The following is a 15,579-nucleotide window of genomic DNA, read 5'->3' on the forward strand; positions in this document are numbered from 1 at the left end:
TCTTGCTTTGGTGTTCTTACAGTCATTATTATACTTATAGATGCCAAGTGTAAGTTCGTGGATTCCTAAAATGGGTTAACTCTGGAAAAATCCTGCTTTAGTTTTAATTTTGCTTATTGTATATAGTTTATTAAATCCTCAAATACTGTAAGTAAATTATAGAATCTCCTTGGAGAAGTGTTAAAAAAATATTATTTTGACTGAGCCCTGAAGGAATTTTGCTTACAGATTTAGCCCAGTTTATCTTTCAGTTCAGTTCAGTCGCTCAGTCTTGTCCGACTCTTTGAGACCCCATGGACTGCAGCACACCGGGCCTCCCTGTCCATCCCCAACTCCTGGAGTTTACTCAGACTCATGTCCATTGAGTCCATGATGCCATCCAACCATCTCATCCTCTGTTGTTGACTTCTCCTCCAGGCTTCAATCTTTCCCAGCAGGGTCTGTTCAAATGAGTCAGTTCTTCACATCAGATGGCCAAAGTATTAGAGTTTCAGCTTCAACATCAGTCCTAGCAATGAGTATTCAGGACTGATTTCCTTTAAGATGGACTGGCTGGATCTCCTTGCAATCCAAGGGACTCTCAAGAGTCGTCTCCAACACCATGGTTCAAAAGCATCAATTATTTGGCACTCAGCTTTCTTTACGGTCCAACTGTCACATCCATACATGACTACTGGAAAAACCATACCTTTTACTAGATGGACCTTTGTTGGCAAAGTAATGTCTCTGCTTTTTAATATGCTGTCTGCTGCTGCTGCTCCTAAGTCACTTCAGTTGTGTCCGATTCTGTGCAACCCCGTAAACAGCAGCCCACCAGCCTCCCCCGTCCCTGGGATTCTCCAGGCAAGAACACTGGGGTGGGTTGCCATGTCCTTCTCCAATGCATGCAAGTGAAAGGTGAAAGTGAAGTTGCTCAGTCATGTCCGACTCTCAGCGACCCCATAGACTGTAGCCCACCAGGCTCCTCCATCCATGGGATTTTCCAGGCAAGAGTACTGGAGTGGGGTGCCATTGCCTTCTCTGAATATGCTGTCTAGGTTGGTCATAACTTTTCTTCCAAGGAGCAAGCGAGTTTATGATTTTCCTTATCCTGTCTCATCTACATAAGATGCATAGAGATGGTGTGTTACTGGAAATACTGCAAGGCAACTTCCCTTGAGAGTACTTAAATCCCATGGTGAGAAGAGACACAGCTAGCTAGTAAACAGTAAAAGCTATCTTATCTGTAATTGCAGTTGCTCCTGGAATAAAATAATTAAATATGGTAGGATTAACATGAAAGCACTGGACGGCTGTTATTTACTGCTTTACTTTTGGAGGGTGGGTCCTGTTGGAAGTTGATTTTTAAAAAGTTGGTGGTTTGCAAAAATTATTTACTTAATACTAAGTTTTGGTGAGAGAGCAGGGAAATTATGAGAGTAGTCACCCAAGGACATGTGAATGTACACCAGTCAATAGAAGTGTTTTCCCAACACTTCCATTTACCAACACTTGCATTTATGAAGTTTCTTTTTCTAGCTCCCAGAAATCTGACTGGTGATTTCATTAACAGCAAATTCTAGAACTGTGCTGTTCAACATGGTAGTCAGTAGCCACATGTGGGTGTTGAGCACTCAAAATGTGGGTAGGCCATAAATGTATACATTGGATTTCAAAGACCTGTTATGAAAAAATAGTGTAGACTATCTGATGACTTTTTAATATTGTAGACTATCTGATGACTTTTTAATATTTAACATGGTTAAGTGATGGTATTTTAAATATATAGGGTTAAATAAAATATAATAAACAAACTAAAACATTACAAACACTGATTTGACCTGTTTTCATGTTTTTAATGTGACTAATAGAAAGATTTTAATTATGATTCATATCATATTTCTACTGAACAATGATGATTTAGAAGCTAAGGGAGAGGATAGCTAATCTCTTTTTCTGGGCTTGAATTGACCTATTCTATGGCACATTGTCTTAATCCAAAGGTTATAGAGTTTTAAACCAACAGCCTCTCCGCCCTATAATCTCTCATACTCCAAATCACTGATACTCCAAGGACACTGATGATATATCCCAGGGTCATTGGCCGTGGGTTGAACATTTCTAACAGCGGCTGTGTTACTGCTCTGCATGATGACCCTTTCTGCTTATGGACAATTCTAACTATCAGAAACTCTTTCTTCACACTGAGAAGAATGTTAGCTCTCTGTACTTTCAGCTGCTTCTAAGATTTTCTCTTTTAGAATAATTAAAATAAGTCTAATCTTTCTTGCCATATGAGTCTTCCCATTTAATTAATTTAAAAGGTATGAAGTACTGTATGCATGCATGCATGCTCAGTCACTAAGTCATGTCTGACTTTTGTGACCCTGGAGACTGCAGCCCACCAGACTCCTCTGTCCATGGAATTTTCCAGGCAAGAATACTGGAATTGGTTGCCATTTCCTCCTCCATGGGATCTTCCCAACCCAGGAACTGAACTCACAACTTTGGTGTCTCCTGCATTGGCAAGTAGATTCCTTACTGCTGAGCCACCTTGGAAGCCCAAGGTATTGTATAAGTAATGTACACAATATCTTGTGCCCTTCATCTGCCCCAGCTCAAGTCGACTCCTCCCCAGGGCAAACAGAGCAATTCCTGTTTCCTGTATTTGTTTGACACATTCTCATTTGTTAATAGAAGTTCTTTTATCAGAACAGGCAATCTCTACAGATATAAGTTTGTGCAGGAAAGCAAGAGTCTTTATAAGATAAAAATATGAACTGACCTCTAAAAAAGTTAGCCTACACCAACTTCATTTTCAATTTAACACTCCGGTCTCTAGTACACAATAGTTTCTTCCAAAACAAGTGATTTAAATACCAAAAGGATGTGAAGCACCAGGGGGAAATTGATGAAGCCTTCAAAGAATTTTTATGATGGTGCAGCAAAATTCATATAATCTGAATTGTCTCTCATACTAGCAAACAATTTTTTGGGTCAGGAAAGTTTTTTTCTTTAAAAAAAAAAAAACACAACACCGAGCTTGTGTGATAGGTTAAAAAACAAGGCCTAAATGTTAGATTAATGAATGAATTAGGAAATATCTAGGAACATAAATTTTCATCCTGGAAAATATAATACTATATTTTCTTGAAATCCTGCATTTTTCCCTCAACTCTACATCCTTTATTTTTGAGAAGAAAAATCCCAAATTATTATTACCCTTTTATCCCTTCCCTTTTGCAGCCCTCTATGTTTTTAAGTACCATATGATACCTTACAAGGCCTTTGTAGTGGTTTGAATGGTGGCCCCCTAGAGATATCTGCAAAGACCTTTATCCAAATAAACTCACATTCATAGGTTACAGGGGTGAGGATATGGAAGTATCTCTTGGGGTCCACCATTCAAGCGACTACAGAGGCCTTGTAAGATATCATACGATACTTAAAAACATCAAGAGGGGCTGCAAAAGGGAAAGGATGAAAGGGTAATATTTTGGGATTTTTCTTCTCAAAAATAAAGGATACAGAGTTAAGGGGGAAAAGTGTAGGATTTCAAGAAAATACAGTATTCTATTTTCCAGGATGAAAATTTCCCTTCCTGGATTCTTTGGTAGGTCCTAAAGCCAATGACCAGAGTTCTTAGAATAAACAGAAGAGAAGACACAGAGAAAGCCACGTGAAGACTGAAACAGAGATTGGAGTTGTACAGCCACAAGCCAAAGAATGCCTGGAGCCAGCAGAAGCTGGGAGAGGCAGAGGAGTCTTTGCCCTTAGAAGCCTCAGAGCGGGCATCGCCTGTGGGCACCTTGGTTTTGCATTTCTCGGGTGCATTCCACAACCAAGAGAAGATACATTTTGTCATTAGTGGTAACTAATTACATCAGCCTTAGGACCCTATTCGGAGAAGGCAGTGGTGACCCACTCCAGTACTCTTACCTGGAAAATCCCATGGGCAGAGGCGCCTGGTGGGCTGCAGTCCATGGGGTCGCTAAGACTCGGCCACGACTGAGCAATTTCACTTTCGCTTTTCACTTTTGTGCATTGGAGAAGGAAATGGCAACCCACTCCAGGGTTCTTGCCTGGAGAATCCCAGGGACAGCGGAGCCTGGTGGGCTGCTGTCTATGGGGTCGCACAGAGTTGGACACGACTGAAGCGACGCAGCAGCAGTACGACCCTATTTCCAGGTGGCGCAGTGGTAAAGAATCCACCTGCCAACACAGGAGATGCAGAGATGTGGATTCGATCCCTGGGTTGAGAAAATCCCCTGGAGGAGGGCATGGCAACCCACTCCAGTATTATTGCCTGGAGAATCCCACAGACAGAGGAGTCTGGTGGGCTACAGTCCATGGGGGCACATAGAGTCGTACGTGACTGAGCTACTATATACACTACTACACATGACCTTGCTTGTGATTGTTGTTGTTCAGTCGCTCAGCCGTATCCGACCCTTTCCGATCCCATGGACTGCAGCACACCAGGCATCCCTGTCCTGCATCCGGAGCCTACTCAAACTCATGTCCATCAAGTCAGACATGCCATCCAACCACTCATCCTCTGTCGTCCCCTTCTCCTCCTGCCTTCAGTCTTTCCCAGCATCAGGGTCTTTTCTGATGAGTCGGCTGTTTGCATCAGGTGGCCAAAATATTGGAGCTTCAAAATCAGTCCTTCCAATGAATATTCAGTATTGATTTCCTTTAGGATTGACTGATTTGATCTCCTTGCAGTCCAAGGGACTCTCAAGGGTCTTCTCCAACACCACAGTTCAAAAGCATCAATTCTTTGGCACTCAACCTTCTTTATGGTCCAACTCTCACATCCAGTTCTGGAGAAGGGAATGGCAAGCCACTCCAGATTCCTGCCTGGAAAATCCACTGGACAGAGGAGCCTGGTGGGACAGAGGAGTCCATGGGATCGCGGAGTCAGACATGACTAAGCAGCTAACACTTTCACTTTCATATCCATACTTGACTACTGGAAAAACCATAGCCTTGACTATACAGAACTTTGTCAGCAAAGTAATGCCTCTGCTTTTTAATAACACTATCTAGGTTTGTCATAGCTTTTCTTCCAAGGAGTAAGCATCTTTTAATTTCATGGCTGCAGTCACAGTCAGCAGTGATTTTGGAGCCCAACAAAATAAAGTCTGTCACTGTTTCCATTATTTCCCCATTTATTTGCCATGAAGTGATGGAACCAGATGCCATGATCTTAGTTTTTTGAATGTGGAGTTTTAAGCCAGCTTTCTCACTCTCCTCTTTCACCTTCATCAAGAGGCTCTATAGTTCCTCTTCGCTTTCTGCCATAAGGGTGGTGTCATCTGCATATCTGAGGTTATCAATATTTCTCCCGGCAATCTTGATTCCAGCTTTTGCTTCATCCAGCCTGGCACTTCGCAGGATGTACTCAGCATATAAGTTAAATAAGCAGGGTGACAATATAGAGCCTTGAGGTACTCCTTTCCCAATTTTGAACCAGTCCATTGTTTCATGTCCAATTCTAACTGTTGCTTCTTGACCTGCATACAGATTTCTCAGGAGGCAGGTCAGGTGGTCTGGTATTCCCATCTCTTTAAGAATTTTCCACAGTTTGTTGTGATCTACACAGTCAAAGACTTCAGCTAGTCAATGGATTGAAGTAGATTTTTTCTGGAATTCTCTTGCTTTTTCTACGATCCAACAGATGTTCTAAAGGCCTAGGGATGGGAGTTAAAATCCCACATAAATAGAGAGGAAAAGAAAGCAAACTTTACATATGTCTCCATTAGCTTCATCACTTACATCTTAGCACTAATTTAGTTAGCAAACGGTAAGCATAAAATTTAATGCATAATCCCTTTTCCCAGGGATTTTACTAACATACTGCTGATTCCAAACTAATGTTAATCACAATAGATTCTCAGTTGAGTCTTGCTCAATTGATAAAGGGTCACCAGTTTTTATTAAGTGGAAGAAGGTTACTGCTTCCCTGGTAACATCATATAACTAGAAGTGAAAAAATACTTCATTTAAAGGAGTGTCTCCAAATTTTATGGGTTTACTAAATTTTAAAGAATGATTAATAGGTTATCTTTTTCATGGAGATCTATTTAAAATGCTTCGTGTCCATGTGTTTAATCTCATCTCTTTAATAGAGTCTAGCAACTTTATCTTCAGGTGATTTTTACCCACTAAGAGAAAGTTTCTATCTGTGGTTTTGATCTCAAAACGCTCATTTTTCAAAGAATCAGAAAGGACACGGTTATACATCAAAGGATATTCAGATGAAAAATTTAAAACTCAGCAGGATTCTCAGACTTCAAATGACCATATGTTGTGTTTTTCATAACATGTCATGTTGTGCTTTAATGAGTGTGACCTCTTTCGTATTTGTCATTTCTTAAGGCATATCAAGCAAGCAGTAGTGGGCTTAAATACATTGTCTTTCATGTAAGACCTCTCGGGGGATTCCTCAGTAATCCATGAGCAAAAATAAAGCTAGGAGTTCCTAACTTCCCACTGGGCAGTCTGTCGGATCTTGCCATGCCCAGGTGCCCGGCTTTTCATGGTGGGAAGAAAGTGCTGGCAAGGTGGTCCGGCAGATGCTGGGGCGTCACCTTAGGAATTCTGATGAAGCAGCTTTGAGTCAAGATCAGGACTTCAAAAGAAGCAACAGAGCCCTTCAGAAGAGTACTCACCAAACAGTTATCCTAAGGGCTAATTTTAACTTGGCAAGGTTTCTAGTGACCTTTTCCCTTTTGCTTATATATCATTCCCGGTTATGGGGGTCAACGGGCTTAAGGCTAGGAGTAAATGCACCCAAAGAGTCCTTTATTGTATGGGATTCTAGGGAAAAAGAGGGCATTTTTGGCTGAATTTAAGTGCAAATTTGAGATATTTCAAAACATTCACATTTTTCTGGTTTTGACAGTTTATCTTCATTTTGGAACATGGAGGAAGAGAAGGGAAGTGGATACAAAGGACAATAATAACTATTTAAAAACTCACCTGCCCAAGCTCCTGTATCCATTTGAGCAAATTTTCTTCCAGGCATATTTTGCCTATACGTACATATTTAATTATTTAACCGCCCTGTGTGTGTGTGTGTGTGTGTGTGTGTGTGTGTGTGTGTTTAATAAACTCAAAGCTGTAGTTAAGCCTTTCCTATATTGTTGCAAGCTCCATGTTAACAGTTCTTTTCAAGGATGGTACACCTCGATATATTGAAAATCAAATAGCTCAGCAGAAACATTTAAATGGCTCCTCTTAATGTTCTGAAGTTCAGTGCAGCTATGAGTTTGGAAACCTGCAGGTGAAGACCGTCCTTTCTCTTCTGTCTTCTTCCTGCTGTTTAAACGGAGACTTGGAACCCATTTTTAGATGAGTGATGCAGGCTGTACCTTGTTGTAGAGCTTCTTGCCAGGAATGACAGCACTCACCTCCTACATGTGCTCATGGTGTGGAAGTCATTGCCAGGCACGAGTCCCATTTTTCCATGATGATATAAGCCGCCATATCCATGATGTAGTCTGAGCTCATGTTGGTAAGGCTCTGGTTATAAACGTAATTTTTAATGACTGTTCTATCCACTCTAGGTTCCTGGTTGCAAACAACAACACGAATGGCTAATTAAATTAATTAACTTAAAATTTAAATTAATGGAAAGGTGTTAATCTCTTGGAGGGCACAAGAGCCAGGCCTGAGGAATATACAGCTCAATTTATAGCCCCAGTATGCTTCAGGAACTTAACCGCACCTCTGACTTTGGGGGTGGAACACTGCTGCTCAACCCTCTGTCACTGCCCTTCTGGAAATCTCTCTGTGCCACAACACACCACCTCAGCAGAATGGATGACTTTGTAGACACCTCTTTCTTCTCACCACGATTTTGAATTGGAATTTTGTTAAGAGTGAACCTGACATAAGAGGAACATTTGACACAGCCCATGCCCTAGCTGCAAGGGAATGTGGAAAAACAAGTCAGTGACTTCTAACTTAGGAACAGAGACATTTTGCCCCTATGTAAAGGCTCTTTTCTAAATAATTTAGTATTAGTTATTTTTGGCTGTGCTGTGTCTTTCTTGCTACCTGTGGGCTTTCTCTAGTTATGGTGAGCAGGAGGATAGTCTTCATTGTGGTGGACGGGCTACTCACTGCTGTAACTTCTCTGGTTGTTGAGCACATGTTCTAGAGTGTTCAGGCTTCAGTAGCTGTGGTGCATGAAATCTTCCCAGACCAGGGATGGAACCTGTGTTTCCCGCATTGACAGGCAGATCCTTATCTGCTGTACCACTTATCCACTGTATCTACTTCCCTTTACAGGAAGTCCCTGTAAAGATTCTTCATAAGCTACTGGGCACAGAAAAGGTCTAACAAAGTCCAAAACAACTGTGTAATGCTTTATTGTATAAACATTTCATAATATAATTAATCATTACTGTTGAAAGTTTGGGCTACTAAAGGAAATATACTTTTTAGTTATGTTTATTGAGTTGCAATTTACATATGGGGCTTCCCAGGTGGCTCTTGGTAAAGAATCTGCCTGCAGCACAGGAAATGCGGGTTCGATCCCTGGGTCAGGAAGATGCCCTGTAGAAGGAAATGGCTACCCATTCCAGTATTCTTGCCTTCGAAATCCCATGGACAGAGGAACTTGGCAGGCTATATATAGTCCATGGGGTTGAAAAGAGTCAGACATGACTTAGCAACTAAATAACAACAATTTGCATATGAATAAAATCTTCTCTTTTCTGTGTACAATTTTATGAGTGTTGATAAATGCATAAAGTCATTGAGCAAGCACCACAATCAAGATGCAGAATGGTTACATCACCTTCCAAAATCCCATTACGTGCCTCTTTATAGACAGTTTCTCCTACTGCTCCCGCCGGTAGGTAACCAATGATTTATTTTTATCCCTATAGTTTTTCCTTTCCTAGATTGTAATATAAAAGGAATCATACAGTATATATCCTTTTTCACTCTGCCTAATAATTTTGAGATTCATTCATGTTATTGTATATGTCGGTAGAGCATTCCTTTTTATTGTTGAGTAGTAGTCTATTATCGGAGAAGGCGATGGCACCCCACTCCAGTACTCTTGCCTGGAAAATCCCATGGGTGGAGGAGTCTGGAAGGCTGCAGTCCATGGGGTCACTGAGGGTCGGACACAACGGAGCGAATTCACTTTCACTTTTCACTTTCACGCATTGGAGAAGGACATGGCAACCCACTCCAGTTTTCTTGCCTGGAGAGTCCCAGGGACGGGGGAGCCTGGCCAACTACAGTCCATAGTGTTGCTCAGAGTCAGACACAACTGAAGCCACTTAGCATGCATGTGTGATAAGGATATGTCTAACTTTATAAGAAACTGCCCATCTGTTTTCTAAAGTGGACATCCTGTTTTGCATTCCCACCAGCAGTGTATGAGAGTTCTAGCCGCGTCCTCCCCAGCATTCAGTCTTGTTTTCATTTTAGCTATGCTAACATGTGTTAAAAATAATATTGATACTAATCTTTGATGAAATTTCAGGACAGAAAATAAATAAAACATAGGAATCCCAGTGAAAAGTCATTTTCTATGTTCCCCCTTCTTCCCCTTCGCTTGACTATTCTTGCTCCCTATTAACATTCCTTAGAAAGTCTCACCTCCTTGGGAACAAGAAGAGAAATACAGAGTAGACACAGTAGAGTTAGGAGAATTCGTCATAGCTGGTTACTTGGCCAGTCCAAAAAAATGTTCCATGTGAGAAAAGCTCCTTAGGAAAGAGCCAGAAGACCTGTCTTGTACCATATTTTTATTTATCAAAAGCCCTTAATTTTAAAGGACACACACCCTTGCATATGGAAAAGAAGAAATAAAACCCACCTGGAAGTCCAAAAATTAGTGTCTATATATGCACTCTCTCTCTTGAGCCTGTTGTTGACTTTGGATATTGTTTTAATTTCTCTAGCTTCTAGATCTGTCCTTTATATTGAATCTGCTCATCTAGGTTGTGGTTTGGCTCAGTTCCTGGTTTCTGCCCCATTACTTATCCATTGTCTTTCCCGCCTTGAACAACCCTTAATACCATACTCACTGACTCTGCTGGCTTTAGACCTGCTAGTGTCAGCATTTAGACACTTGTTATTGGCTTCAGACCCAGCCATATCTTCAAGTTTCCACCCAACCCTTGCCTGAATGCTTGGGACTTGACAGTATTGATGACTTGGTTGGAAACACCAGTGTAAATCAAATTTATGGATGCCGTTAAAGCCAGAAGTATAGCTAATATGTAGGATGACAGAATTAGGACAAAGAATGTTCCCATAGGTTGGAACAAAGAACTGAAACTAATAAGGTAAACTGTAGCTGGATGAGGTTCTGAACTTAGCTTTATAACTCAGCTGCACAAGCGCGAGATGGGAAGTCATGTATTAGTTCTGCCATGTATGGAAATGACATAAGGTTTAAACAGACTACTTTCATGTGAGTCATTGGAGTGGTGCAGTAAGTGAGGCTGCCGAAAATAACTGAATGTGGGCTGAAGCTTCATTACCAAACAGAGCGAATTGGTCAAAGTGGACATGATCTCACCTTACACCACCTGTCAGACCACACTTGGACTATATAGGGTCAGTTTGGGGTCACACAGGCTAAGGCAGATAAAGACAAACTGGAGTGCATCCACTTCAATTTCCCATCACAGTCTGGTTTCTGTCTCACCAAGGTACTAGTGACATTTTTGTGAGCTAGTGGACACACTTCCTGCCTTTTCCTGTTTGACCTCGCTGCGGCATTTGACTCACGGACCACTCCTGCCTTCCTCAAGTCATCTTCTCTTTGGTTTTTTGTCATTTATATCCTTTTCCTCTCCCCCCACCTACTTATCTCACTGTGACTTTTTCTCCTCCTTTGATACAAACATGGGTGTTCCTTAAGTTTCCCAGCCCACTTTCCTGCTTTAGATTCCCCAAAGGAGATCCTATCCATTGCTGGAGCTTCAATTACCAAATGGATGCCATTGACTGACTCCCAGATCCCTATTTCTAGCCTTGATATTCTTTGCACTCTTGTTCTATGTTTTTTTTTTCCCCCTTTGGTGAGAACATTTGATCAATAAGTGCCAAAAAGTCAACAAAAAGTCTCTAGGAGAATGATAAAATGCCAAAAGTAGGAAAGTAGGACAAATCTAGTGGAGATTATTTGCAGTCTGGGAGCCTTTTAGATGTTTAACCATTGAAGTATTTGCTTTGCCGGAATCACATTCTGGAAAGAGGTGCTTTCTTGCAGGAATTAGGGAAGGGTTAGTAAGTGAAGAGGGAATGTTGGTGAGTCCCACTTCTAGAAATAAGGCAGGGCTGACAATGAACCAGACTTCCTTTTACTTTCTTTAAAGGAGTAAAAAATGGTAGACCTGGAAACTTACATCTAAGGACTTAACTTTTTCATAACTTTTAGAGTTTTTACTTTTTTATTTCAATGTATCTTCCCCACAGTGCTTGAAAGCAAAAACTTTACTATAAAAAATGCTCCTTGCTTCCCTTTGAAGATAACAAGAAAAGGCAAAAGGGACAAAAATGTGCCTTCCTCTGGGCCGGGGAGAGAAGATTTTCAAGAGAAAGGGTGGTAGGCTAAGTGCCTGTGTGTGTGCTAAGTCATTGCAGTTGTGTTCAGTTCTTTGCAACCCCTTAGACTGAAGCCCACCAGGCTCCTCTCTCCATGGGATTCTCCAGGCCAGAATATTGGAGTGGGTTGCCATGCCCTCCTCCAGGGGATCTTCCCAACCCAGGGATCAAACCCACATCTCTGCGTCTCCTGCATTGGCAGGTGGATTCTTTACCACTAGCGCCACCTGGGAAGCTCATTAGGCTATGAGGTAGACAGAGGCCATTGAGGGAGAAAGGAAAAAAGGAAAACACAAGGAACTAGCTTGTAATTGAGCTGTGAAAAGACTCAACAGAGGAGCTCAAAGCCGTATTACATAAAAAGAGGTGAACTGGGGGATATTTAGTCTGGAAAAGACATCTCAGTTATTTGGAGATGTTTGAAATCTGTCAGGAGGAAAAGAGGTTAGAATGTTGTATATTTCCCTGATGGAAAAAACTGGACCCATGAGATGGAAATTATAGTTGAGGATGGTGGCAGAGGAGGAGTGGAACATGAGAGTAATATTTTTGCTCTCCAACCATCAGAGTCATCTGAAAACAAAATAATTTCCTTTGGGAGATAGTGATTTTCCCATCCCTGGAGGATGACCCAAAGCAGGAGGTTTTAAAGGGGAAATGCAAGCACTGTGGATGCATTTGCATTCAGTGAACATTTAGGGTGTCTTCCAACCCTGAGTCTATGCTTCTGTGAACATATTGAGTCTCTAGGCATACAGAGAAAACTCCCTTTCTTTTAAAAGTCATGAGTCAAAACATGAGAAATCACTAAAAATTTCCTCATGGTACATGTTTAAAGTACCAAAATCAATGTTGTCAGCATAAAAGCCAAAGGAATTCAGAGGAAGAAGGCTTGAAATGATGGCAGGGAGCACAGAGTGAATCCTGATGTGGTCCTTTGTGTCGGACAGACAATTAAAGAAAGGACATTCTTGGTGAGGTGGCATGCTACCAGATGTAAGCCCCGAAACCTTTTATTCAACCTTCATGAAAATTTTAAAAGAAACCCATGGGTCACCAGCTACAACAATATTCTAGCAAGAAAGCTGGAAGTGCAACATCTGATACAAGTGCTCTTAAAATGTTATATCCTGAGGATCATCCTTTTCCAGGGAAAAGGAGAGGGATTAGGAATATTTACAAATCAGCTATCATAGAGTTATGAAGAATACAGAATATTAACCAGGTGGGATAAATTTTCTAGTAAAATTTATCTTTACTTGTTTTGTGGTTGATTTTAAAATGTGTTTATTTTCCTTTTGAGGAGGACTGTAACATTTCTGAAGACTACCATTATTTTCTATAGAAAATAATGTTATTGACGTGTTTGTTGGAGAGAATGGTGCTTGTTTATATGAAGCTAAATACGCTTGTCATGGGTTAAATTTTCTCACTCTCCTGGCATAATTAACATGTTCATCATGACCAATGACCTTGTTATAATTAAGCAGTATGCTGCTAAGTTGCTTCAGTTGTGTCCAACTCTGTGCGACCCCATAGATGGCAGCCCATCAGGCTTCACCGTCCCTGGGATTCTCCAGGCAAGAACACTGGAGCGGGTTGCCATTTCTTTCTCCAATGCATGACAGTGAAAATTGAAAGTGAAGTCTGCTCAGTCATGTCCAACTCTTAGCAACCCCATGGACTGCAGCCCACCAGGCTCCTCCGTCCATGGGATTTTCCAGGCAAGCATACTGGAGTGGGGTGCCATTGCCTTCTCCGAATTAAGCAGTATATTAAGTATATATTGCTAATATGGGAAGGAATCTCTTTTAGACATTTCTTCTTACAACGCTTATAAATTTAAAAAAAAAAAAAAAGCTTTTAGGGCCTGTCCTGGTGGTCAAGTGGTTAAAACTAGGCCTGCCAACGCAGGGGACATGGGTTTGATCCCTGCTCTGGGACGATCCCACATGCCCTGGGGCAACGAAACCCGGGAGCCATAACTGCTGAGCCCACAAGCCAAAATTACTGAAGCCCAGGTGCCTAGAGCCCATGCTCCACTAGAAGAAAAGCCATCACAATGGGAAGCCCATGCACTGCAATGAGGAGTAGCTCCCACTCCCTGCAAGCCGAGAAAGCCCCCTGCAGCCACGAAGACCCAGCACAGCCAAAAATGAATTAATAAGTAAATCTTTTTTAAAAAGTACTTTTAAATACGAGACTCATTTTCCAAACGAATGCAAAAGCCAAAATTCTTTGATAGGTCAAAGTTAGAGTTGGGAATGATGGTGTTTTCTTCATCTAGTAGAGAATGGGGCTAAAGCAGGACACAGACATCGGGGAAGAATGTGATGGGGTCAGCGCTGGCTGTGTAAGTGTTTATAGACAGTGTCCTATGGAGACAAGAGCATGGTTTGAGAATCAAACAGGAGTCATGTGAATGCTGCTGAGGCAGGTTGATTGCATCGCTGCCCCAGCTAATGGCTTCCCTGAACTCAGGCGCAATGCAGTATGTGACTGCAGCAATTCCATCCCTGGATCTCACCCCGCCTTGTGACTGGCTTTGGTCAGTGGAACATGGCAGAAGTGATGTTGCACCAGTTCTGAGCTTTTTGCCTCTTCTCTCTCTCCCCTTTTCTCCTCCTGGCTTCTGCAACAGGAATGAGCCTGCACCAGCCTGCTGAAAGATGGGAGACCACATGGAGAAGAGCCCAGCCACCCAGCAATGGACAGGCCACGCCAGAGGCCAGCCAGCCACCTCCCACACCTGTTGGGGGAGTCAGACAGGATGATACGAGCTGTCTCCCTGGTGCTTGACCCGTAGCCTTCTGAGCAGTAATAAATGCTTCCTATTTTAACCACTGACTTTTGGAGTGATTTCAGTTTTGTAGTGATTGCTAAATGATACTCTTGGATCAACTAGCTACCAGCTGTGTAACCTTCAGAATTTGCTTCACTCCTTTGAGCCTCATTTTACTCAATGTGGACAACAGCCTTTCAATGTGGGGACTGTTTTTGCCATTTTACAAATAACTTGTTTTAAAGGTTAAGTGGTTAGCCCCAGTTCAGACAATAAATTGACACCCATACAATTTTCTCATAAAGGACCTCAGAGCAAACCAAGTTCCAAGTCTATAGGTAAACTTGGTGTAGAATTCTGAATCATGACCTGAAAGGTGGAAAGGCTCATTAACATTAACAGTATTTCCTTAAACTGAATAATTGAAAATGTCAGTGGGGCAAAGATAACCCACAAACTGAACGTAATGCTGGCAAGGACTGATTGTTTTATCACTCTATTCCCAGGGTCTGGCAGAGTCTGTGGTACATTAGTAGATATTGATAAACATTTTGTGAAAAAAAAAAATCCACGAATGAATCTGGACATTACATGAAAAACATAATTTTTCCTGCTGCTGCTGCTAAGTCACTTCAATCATGTCCGACTCTGTGCAACCCCATAGACGGCAGCCCACCAGGCACCCCTGTCCCTGGGATTCTCCAGGCAAGAACACTTGAGTGGGTTGCCATTTCCTTCTCCAATGTCTGAAAGTGAAAAGTGAAAGTGAAGTTGCTCAGTCGTGTCCGACCCTCAGCCACCCCAAGGACTGCAGCCTTCCAGGCTCCTCCTTCCATGGGATTCTCCAGGCAAGAGTACTGGAGTGGGGTGCCATTGCCTTCTCCGAATTTATCCTAAACTTTGGATAAAAAGTCAAAGTTCAAAACTTGAAGGCTCCAACAGACAGAAATGAAGATGCCTTCATTTTCCCCTCACAACATCCCTCTCAAGCCAGTGTACAGAAAGAACTGTCTCCCCTGTGACTCAGGCAGCAGCACAGAACAGGGTCGGGCAGGGAGCAGGGTGTTGAAGGCCTTAGCTTCAAAATCACCTCAATGTCTTGTAGACATTCTCCAAAACATAAGCCCCACCTGGTTCCTACCCCAACAATTCCACTTGGAATTGCTAATACAAAGCGAACCCTTCCCAATACATATACATATCCCTCTGTATAGGGACCAGATGGGTAGGGC

This window comes from Capra hircus, chromosome 16 (genome assembly GCF_001704415.2).
Source record: "Capra hircus breed San Clemente chromosome 16, ASM170441v1, whole genome shotgun sequence".
NCBI lineage: Eukaryota > Metazoa > Chordata > Mammalia > Artiodactyla > Bovidae > Capra > Capra hircus.